This window comes from Lepisma saccharinum, chromosome 2 (genome assembly GCF_977018435.1).
Source record: "Lepisma saccharinum chromosome 2, izLepSacc3.1, whole genome shotgun sequence".
Lineage (NCBI taxonomy): Eukaryota > Metazoa > Arthropoda > Insecta > Zygentoma > Lepismatidae > Lepisma > Lepisma saccharinum.
Window position 1 is genome coordinate 116,569,288 of NC_139230.1, and position 7,714 is coordinate 116,577,001.

Sequence of the window (7,714 nt, forward strand, 5' to 3'; positions counted from 1 at the left end):
TTAGATCCAAATTTTTGCAAACTGAAAACAATAAATTTAACGGGGCGCCATGGCATTCTCTTTTACATTTTTTCATTTGATCGTTCGGCGTACATGGCCAACTCCTGCTGTCCCCTGGGTCTGAACTTGACGAGACTGTGAGAAAAGCAGAGAAAGCGAGCGAAGCGAGCAAGAAAATTGTACGAAATATATTTTTATTTGTTTAAAATTTTAAATCGAGGGGCACAATTGCCCCTCTGTGCCCCCTGCAAGTGTTCTTGGCCGTCTGGAAAAAATAATGCAAGAAAGACGTGAAAACGAATTCCATCTTGAGTATCCTTTTGTCGTGCTACTCTTAGATTCTACTAGTCTTTCTTTCCTTTACTTCAATGTTTGCCCCCCCCCCCCCCTCTGGAATTTATTTCCGTCCAAGGTTAGGGAGAATACCCCTGGTTGCGCCACTGCACCGTATTCCCCCTTCATCGGCTTGAAAATACTTAATTTTTTTAAAGAGTATATTATCGTTTAATAACAGTGATAAGATTCCTCTACACTAAATTTCTAGATGAAAGTATAATAATATAGGGCATGTACGTCTCGATGGGGTCGCAAGGATGGCACACCTCTCCCTTAGAAATCGAATGTCAACCTAAAGGTATATATTTCAGTCATAGTAATTTACATTAATTATCATAATGGGCATGCGATAATTTCAAATTGAAGTGCTGTTTATTGAGGGGTTAACACTACTATCGGGGTAATATGCCCCATGGAAAAATACCTTGCTTGTCCCTCCGTGGGAAAAATTTGCGGACTTTATTATTGGGGGGGGAGCAATTATACCTCTCCTTGCCCATCCCCCCGTGCGCACGCCTATGGTTTCAGTAAAAATGTTGGTGCTTTCAAACGTATTTTCCTACTGCCTAGTGTTCTGAAATGCTCTTCAATATAGCTAGGTAGCCCATCTGAAAACAGGCCCGTACCCAAGGAAGTGGCCACGGAGGCTATGCCCGCCCTCCCGAGCCATGCAGTATTTAAATGTGAATCTATAAGAAACCACGAAAATAACACATTTGTAAAAATTTCAATTTTGCCCTTGCATAAACGAATGTGTTTGTTTGGTAGAGATTGATTGATTTGCTTTATTTTACTTCACTTTTTGTGCTACTTTTGGCTATTTTCCGAAGATGGGGATGAGTGATGATATGATGAACTTGATGAATGAACACTCACAAACATCCATGCCCCTAGCGTCGTAGTACGATGTGCTAACAACTCCGCCACGGGGGCCGGCTGTTGTGTAGAGAGGCAGGCTCCAGAAGTTTGTATTCTGCAATATTGGGTAGTTGTAGTTTAATAGCCATTGATGCAAAGCTACCAGCAGTGGTGGCGATTAGGGGTGCGTAGGGGGCGAGTTTCCCCCATACTTTTTTCAACCAAGATCCATTGGAGGCACATAGTGGTTTGGAACTCGCTTTAAACTGTAGGTCCAGTCTCGATTAGCCTACCTGTGCATAAATGTGGACCTAAAACAAAAACTCAAATTCAAACTTTTCTACCAAGAGGAAATAAAGTGTCTTTGCCCCCCAGGTTTGGCACCCAATCCAATCACCGCTACTGACAGACATTGCTACCAAATGCAAATATCTCTTCTTTTTTTGTTAACAAGCATTTAGAGTTCTTTGTTGCAATAATAATTGCTAATACACATCATTTAATAAAGGTAAAATGCTCCCCTGCGCTTAGCACCACGCCATGAAGGCGTATAGGGGGTGTGGGGGTAACGCCCCACACTTTCTTGATCTGGTCGTGAGTGGGGGTGATGTGATCAGCATCACGCCCCTGACCGCCTTTACCCCCCAGGATTTCCCCCAGGTAACCATGTCATTCGACGCTGGGTGGGCGCCGGTGCCGCTTCCAATGTTACAAAAATTCCCGGATTTGAACCGGCCGGGGATCGAACCCGGGACCTTTAGCATGGTAGTCAGACGCGTTACCGACTGAGCCATCATCATAATGATGCATAAATATATTATTTTCTAAACATGCAATTATCGTGACTGTTCAATGTGCAGGTGTAAGAAAATTAAAGGAAACTGTTAATTTGGGGAACTTGGAACTATTAGAAAACTTCTGAGAATTAAATGTAAACAATACGCACTAAGCTGTACGGCATATAGCAGCTTTTCTCTGTAAATGACTGTGTGGTTGGCTGTCGGGACGAGGGGGGGAGGTGTATCGGTGAGTTGATTCTCTTTCCGTTACTTTGGACAATAATGTTGCAATTATTCAATTGTACGTTTAGTTCTATCTGTAATATTACCATAGAATTGGTGGTTATATCTAATACTCCAACAGCATTTCGCCGACCACCATAGTGTAGTAGTTAGCACAGAGCGGTACGCGACGCCAGGGGTTACGGGTCCAAATCCTAGCCTGGGCATAGGTGTTCTTTGTGAGTGTGTTGCTTTAATAATTTCATATCTTCCTCATCCTCATCGTCACGATTAGACAATCTTGGCAGAAATGCTATGCAAAATAACCTAAAGAACCTAAAAAAAACTAAACTACGTGACGCAACAGCTCTTGAAGGTTATTTACTCTTCACTCAAATCTCTATTCAGGACAGACAGTCACAAACATCCATGTCCGAGCCTGGATTCGAACTCGGGACCCCTGGCACCGTAGCGCGATGTGATAACCACTCCGCCACTGGTGCCGATTTCACTTGGCTACGCGGGAGCCCATTCAATAAACCTCATAACGGGAGATGCGGCGATGACCAACCAAGCAAAATATTTAAATTATTGCATTTTAAATATTCTAGAGAAGAAGTAAAAAATAAGTCAGAATATTCGCATATTTGTGCGAATTAAGCCAAGCGAAAGCATGAAACAGCTTGAAATACGCAAGAGATTCGCTAAAGTTTAGCGCATCGAAATGAGGGTCTAATACTATCCCTCGCGCCGAACCCTCCCGCCAAGTTTCCTATTGAAGGCAATGGTGTTAAAAGCCTTAGCTCATCGCAGAATAGTGCGAATCTCTATGGTCTCTACTAGTGACGAGAACAGCCGAACTCTTACGAACAGGCATACTCTACTACAAGATCCTACGACCTCTACTTTCCCCCACTCTGGAAGGTCTGAGTCATAACAGGCTTTTTTTCTCAGTCTCCATCCCCATGTTTACAGCCAAGGCAGGGTTTCTCTGGAGTCATCAAGATTCTTCCGAGTGTCCAGTGGCGTGCCCAAGGAGGGGTTGGTGAGGGTCCTGATCCCTGGTTAGGCTCAATATTCTCTTTAAAAAATGCGGAAAAAAATGTCAATAGCAGGAAAGATGGCAAAATGAGGAATGTTTAGGAAAACCAGAAGTAGGGTCGCCATATTGAACTTCTTTATTTCACTTGAATAGGGTGGTAGTTTGCTCATATTGATATGAGTGAACATACTGAAATAACCAAGTTGAGGCAAACTGAAAGTACCTATACCGTCACCGTATTGAATTTTCGGAAGATAATGAACGGATATTCGGTATGATATTACGAGCTAGCTTCCTTTACGGAAGGGGAGTTATCGCCATATTAAACATCTTTCGGTGGTAATGCAATCGGTAGAGTGTCTGAATGCCTCACAGGAGTATAGATTTCGTTTACCAGGATGTTTACCTGAAGTGGAAAATGTTTCTTTAATAACTAGAGAGCGGATTATTAGGTGCTAACAAATTTTAAAATGTTCTAAAAACAGCGGAAGTTTGTATGTGGTTAAAAGTAAAAACTATATTCATTCAAAATGACTGACAGGCCCACACTTTTCCATGTTCACACACAAATCTATTTGTTTCCATGGTTTCTTCGTAACACTGTGGGAGGTAGTGTTTACCTAGCGTTGATTTACCTGGTGGTCCAAGTTGTTATAATATAGTTAGTTATTTCCTGTGGTTTAAGTGAGGTTACAGGAATCCTTGGACTCTATCGTCCTTGTTGCGTGTGATGCGCCAATCGTCTCTGCATCGAAGAGAGAAATCGCGTAGCCTTCCGGTGCTTTAAAAACTGCGGAACAGTCACTTAATGTTTCATGTCGCCATAATTGTGCAAATGAACATTCAAACAACCATATTCCTAAATTTGACAAAATTAATCAGAGGTCTATATTTAATTGTTCAGCTTTGAGCGATGAACACTTTAACGGCTTGATATAATAGTTTTCTATCTTTTATAATTTCCCTGTGATTTCCTGCTCTTTTATCTGTTAAAATAACCTCAGACCATGTTTTATTACTTTACGTGTTCCGAAGTTAAAAATTTACTTATTAAAACTTCTTGTACAAAAATTGCAATTTTGTTAAAAAAGAAAATACCGTACAGTTTCCAATAGAGCAACTAATACTTTATAGTGGAAGTATTTCTTTCAAGTTCCCCTTGCACATAGCACCGTGCCATGAAGGCCCCTTGTAGGGGATGTGGGGGTAAAATCCACACATTCTTGATCTCGGCCACTTTGGAGGTGATGTGATAAGCACCACGCCTTTAACCCCAAGGTTGCAATTGATTTGAGGCTGGGTGAACCTAGGAGCTGCTTTTTTCGGGGATCAACCAACTCGGGAATCGAACCCAAGTCTCCCCGTGACAGCCAGACGCTCTACCAACTAGACCACCGCGGCAGTGGAAGTATTTAGATTCTGAAAAAATCCATTTGAAAAATTGGAAAGTGAAGGTCAGTTGAATTTTCTTCTGGAACAGATTTATATCTTATCTTCAAATAGGTTACTTCTTTAGAACTGTTTGTCTCCCATACAAAGTGGCATTAACCTTAAATTAAACTTTATCTTATTTCAACTCATTTCAAATAGTTTTCACGCTCTTAAGTAAAGTTTTTCCAGATTACATTGATTGATTGATTGATTGATTGATTTGGTGTTTTAAGTCCACTTTATGCACAGTAAGGCTAATCAGGACTGGACCTACAGTTTAAAGTGAGATCCGAAGCACTATGTGCCTCCACCGGGTATCGAACCAGGGACTCCTTGATTACAAGGCGACGACGCTACCACTGCGCCATCGGGAGGCCCTTTTCTAGATTACAGATCAAGTGAACTAACTAGTACCACTAGTACTGCAATCAGTTTACTGCGATCAGCAAACTGACACAGGTTCGAATCCCGATAGGAGCCCACAAAATTTCGGGGTTGACCCAGCGTCGTGAGGACAATTGGGTAGCTACTTGAGAAAATGAAGTAGCGGACTCTGGTCTCGTAAACCAGAAAACAGCGGCGATCGGACTCGATACGCTCAGTGGTGTGCCCAGGATTTTTGAAAGGGAGGGGTTATGTACACTTTGCTGGTAGTCGGCTCTCATTTCGCCAACTTTTCCAACGTTTGATGTTCTTTTTTTTAGGAATACTGGGCCAAAGGACGGGTTATAACCCCCACCAACCCCCCTTGGGCACGCCACTGGATACGCTGACCGTGGCGCTTAGAGGGCTGTTGAACATGGCGTTTAGTTTAGTTTTTTTATTATTATTATTGCTTTATTAAGGTGACTTTTTGACTCTGCCTCGTATATAATTCAAGACTCGAAACGAGACCAAGACGAGAATGAGACGATGTGAGACTGGCATTTAAAATTCAAGACTTAACCGAGACACTATCAAAAACTTATGTTTTATAGAGAGGTGTTTCATGTTTTGCATATTACCTATTTATATCATAAGTCCATGGACGAATCAAATTTATCGAATTTAATTAATGTGTTGCTTCTCTGACTTTAATTTCCTTTGCTTGATATAATTCATATTTTTTGCAGACTCTGAACGTGACAGACAGTTGTCATGGCGGGAATAGAAGAAATAACAAAGAAAGTACCCGATAATAAGCCTACCTATTTCATAGGGAAGAAGATTGGATATGGATCTTATTCGACAGTTCACTTGGCGAGATACGTAGATCCAGTTACCTTTAAGGAACGGCCTCTTGCATGCAAAGTAATCAACAAATCACATATAGATGCAAACTACCGAACCAAATTCGTACCCAGGGAATTGGAAATTTTGTCAAGACTTGATCATCCTCACATCGTAAATCTGCACAGGGTTTCAGATGAGGACTCTCGAGTTTATATTTTCATGGACTATGAAGAAAATGGAGATCTGCAAGAGTACATCATTAATAATGGAAAAATGGAGGAAAATAGGTGCAAATCCTGGTTTAGGCAAATAGTAGATGCTCTCCAATATCTGCACGGTAAAAATATTGCGCACAGGGACTTAAAGTGCTCAAATATATTGATCTCAAAGCATTATGATCTCAAAATTACTGATTTTGGTTTTGCTCGTTTTTGTCAGGGCGATAATGGTAAAAGAGTGATGAGCAAAACATATTGTGGAACTCCATGTTATAGTTCACCAGAACTTGATCAGCAATTTCCGTACGATCCAAAAGCAAGTGACATTTGGTCATTGGGTATAATTCTCTACATAATGCTCAACGGGCAGTACCCATTCAAAAATGAAAACCCTGTATTGCTCCAGAGAATGAAGTTAAATCGCATTTGGCAATTCGTCCCTGGAGTAGAAGAGATTTTATCATCTGCTGTAAAGTCTCTGGTGAAACAGCTTCTTGAACCAGATTTCCTGAAAAGACCAACCATAGATGAAATTGCAAAACACGAATGGTTGAAGCGTCAACCCCCAGTATGGTCCACAAGTGTAACAAAGCATGAACTTGTGAACGAAGAAGAGCAACATAAAGAATGCGACAGTGAGGTATCAGACAGTCAGGAGCTGCCATCTCCAACTCCAGATAAAAGACCTAGTGACTGAGTTCTCTCCTCCTGCTTATACTGATTGGCATTAAATACGTCTCATATGATCTATAGACCCACTGCAATATTATGTATGAAGGTAGTATATTTAATTAAACAATTAATATGAAGCAAGCAGCATGACAGGAAGTTTTGTAATCTTGAGAGTATTCATGTATGTTTTGGAACTTCCTATTTATGTAGCGTATGACTTTATTTTGGTTCTACATATAAATGTTTAAGTTTAAAGAACAATAGCACATTTTCCCTCTAATTCAGATATTATTATTAAGGCCAATGGGGTTAGCAGTGCACGGTCGAATTGAAAGTCTATTCAGGCCTGAATTAAATATAATATTTTACATTATTTAGATTTCTATAGTATTAAACATTCTTTCTGAATTTGTTCAGAATTTGGTATAATACATATTAATTAAAATTAAAATAAAGGATTGTTTTATGAAGTATATTTCGTACAATTCATAATAAACATCGCTTATTTGCCTGAGCAAATAAACAACAAGTCATGAACTTCTCGATTAATGCATTACGCTTTCATATTTTAGGTGTTCTTAACTTCATATTTGATGCTCAAATATTTGGTATCTAAGATTCACCCACAACTCAGAGCGTGGGATTAAAACAAATTGGGGACAATGAAAAAAAAATGAAATTATAATTGTTCAAACAAATATGAGAATTGTAGCCTAAATTATTAATTTGTTCAAATTGTTGCCAATCTTAAAGATAATAACATCAATTAAAATGTTCACAGAACTTGCTACGACTAAACTTTCTTTTTGATTCAGTTTAATCATCATTCCTACGTGAAAGGTATAGACGTAGCACACTATGAATTTAATGGTCTTGTTCTGTAAGCAGGTTTTAATGAACATTTGACAAAGTAATTATGTGTAGGAATGATATATTTTTCTGGT

General features: G+C 39.9%; 1 pseudogene; it reads left to right on the top strand.

Annotated features, from left to right (window-relative positions):
• The first annotated feature begins 5,805 nt into the window (after positions 1 to 5,805).
• Positions 5,806 to 6,795, top strand: LOC145983600 (testis-specific serine/threonine-protein kinase 3 pseudogene; annotated as a pseudogene).
• The last annotated feature ends 919 nt before the right edge of the window (positions 6,796 to 7,714 follow it).